This window comes from Macrobrachium nipponense, chromosome 48, assembly GCF_015104395.2.
Source record: "Macrobrachium nipponense isolate FS-2020 chromosome 48, ASM1510439v2, whole genome shotgun sequence".
Taxonomy (NCBI): Eukaryota; Metazoa; Arthropoda; class Malacostraca; order Decapoda; family Palaemonidae; genus Macrobrachium; species Macrobrachium nipponense.
The window spans coordinates 12,577,379-12,579,878 of NC_087223.1; positions in this window are offsets into that span (position 1 = coordinate 12,577,379).

Consider the following 2,500-nt stretch of genomic DNA (forward strand, 5'->3'; position numbering starts at 1 on the left):
GATATATATATATATATATATATATATATATATATATATATATATATATATAATAGTATATACTGTGTCTTGGAGGTTAAAAATGTTTTATAAGGTTGCAAATCGTTTGACGTTTTTTATGGTTACTTAAAGAAATATACAACAATTAGCTCTGCTATTATTATTATTATTATTATTAGTTATTATTATTATTATTATTATTATTATTATTATTATTATTATAATTCAAGACAGAATCATAAGAATATCTAACAGACATATACGTCCTTCAAACCCACCATGACAGATGCTATATCATCGCCGGTATGACATACGAGCCTATGTTTAGGAAGGTTATCTAACCAAGCAACTAGACTTAAGTATTACTCACTGGGACAGCCAGAGACTCAGAGTGTAGACTCAAGGTCTTGTGACTTGTTAAGTCTAATTTACTTCAATCAGAATTAGTTTTTTTTTTTTTTGTATGCATTGTCCAGTCATATAGTGGCGGGTGTTTTAGACTTTTGTGATTGTAAGGTTATGTTGCTATGATGTTTCTATATGTTAAGGTAGATTGTATTAATAATAATAATAATAATAATAATAATAATAATAATAATAATAATAATAATAATAAAAAAACTCATAATCACATGAGTCAATAAAAGGGACAAGTAAATTCACAGTAGTGTGCCTGTTTGATTTTGGTATTTAAATATATATAAAGCAAAAAGTGACAAAAAAAAAAACTTAGTTTTTTACTTGTTTGCCAATTGGTTGTTTGAAGATGGGTAAATTGGCTCTTCATGTTATCCCCTCATTCTCTAACGGCAAACCAGCTAATCACCTGGATCTTCTAAGTGGCGGTTCGGCTCTTGAATCACTTGGTGGGCTGTCCATAGCAGCAGCTAGGGCGCCTGCAACAAGGGGACCTGGGTGGGCGTGTCCCTGTTACCTGAACGAAAAGAAATGAGGCAGTGTCAGAGGTGGCTAGATTGGTGTTATTATTATGCAAGCTTTTCCCTATTATAATCTCTTATAAAATGACATCCTATTTGTAAACAAAGTCAAAAACAAGGTTTTTTATGCAGTCACTTTTTGTAATTATATTCAGATTGACAAGGAGGAGCGTGCAGGTCATAGAAAGCTTTCTGCTTTATACATTTTAGATGAAATCAAACAGACATACTACCGTCGATTTACTTGTCCAATGTTAGGATATTCTAAGCATTTTTTTTTTCTTTTTTAAATGTGAATTTTTGGGAAAAAGTAAAATTTTTAGGGCGTGTAATCGGTCCACATGCCCTCCCCCCAACCCCCAACCCCCATCTCTCCTCTCTCTCTCTCTCTCATCTCTCTCTCTCTCCTCTCTCTCTCTCTCTCTCTCTCTCAACCAAGCACCCAGTTCACTGCTTAGCCAAAATGAAAGAAAGAAAAAATACAATGGTATTTAATACTACAAAGACAGGGCAGCGTCCTTTCTCCACTTCTTTTCATATTGTTCCTAGATAAATGTATGAGGGAACGACGTGAGGACGAAGCTGAAGATATGATCATCAACCGCATGTATGCAGATGACCATGCAATGATAGCCCCCATCGCAGAATCTCTCCAAGAAAACGCCAACAACTGGAACGCGATCTTAACAGCTAATGGAATGCGGATCAACAAGGATAAGAAAGGGATCATGCACCTATCACGAACACCACGTAACGCAGATGTAGAATGAGAAGGTCAGACATTGAAGCATTGTAGAAAAATAGAATACTTGGGAGTAGAGTTTAGTACCAAAACGATTCAAAACTGGAAATAACAACCCGAATACAGAAATTCAATAACAATCTGTATCAGCTCTACCCACTAGAAAGACAGAAATATACCTCGCAAAGTAAAAACCATAATATACCTCACTATTTCAAGTCCAATATTGACTAATGGCCATTAACTATGGACATTAGCATCAAGAACTAGAAGCCAACTTCAAGTAGCTGAAATGAAAGCCCTTAGACTCATAAAAGGTGTAACGAGACTGGATAGGCTACGAAATGAAGACATTAGAAGAGAACTGGGAGTGGAGGGGATTCTAGATTTTGTGGAGAGAGGACAGCTGAGATGGTTTGGACACACCAAAAGAATGGAGGAGGAGCCATATCCTATAAGGTTTTTGGAATGGACACCGGAAGGAAGGAGACCGGTAAGAAGACCAAAAATGAGATGGCTACAAAACCTGGAGAGAGGAGTAGAAAGGAGAGGCTCCAGTTTGCGGGAGGTTGATAAGATGACGCTCTATGATGATCGCCAAGAATGGAGACTGTTCCTGAAACAAGACGACTGACATGGAGGCCTCCCTGGCGTCTGGTGAGAAGGGTGAGAAACCTCAAAGCGCCTAATTCATTCTACCTTCTCAGGCATCGAACTATAATAACACGCACAGAGTTAGGTTTTTGTTATGATGATACTTGACTTTGAAAAATAAACGTTTATATGTTATAATCTGGCCAACAGAGGGCAGTATTGTACC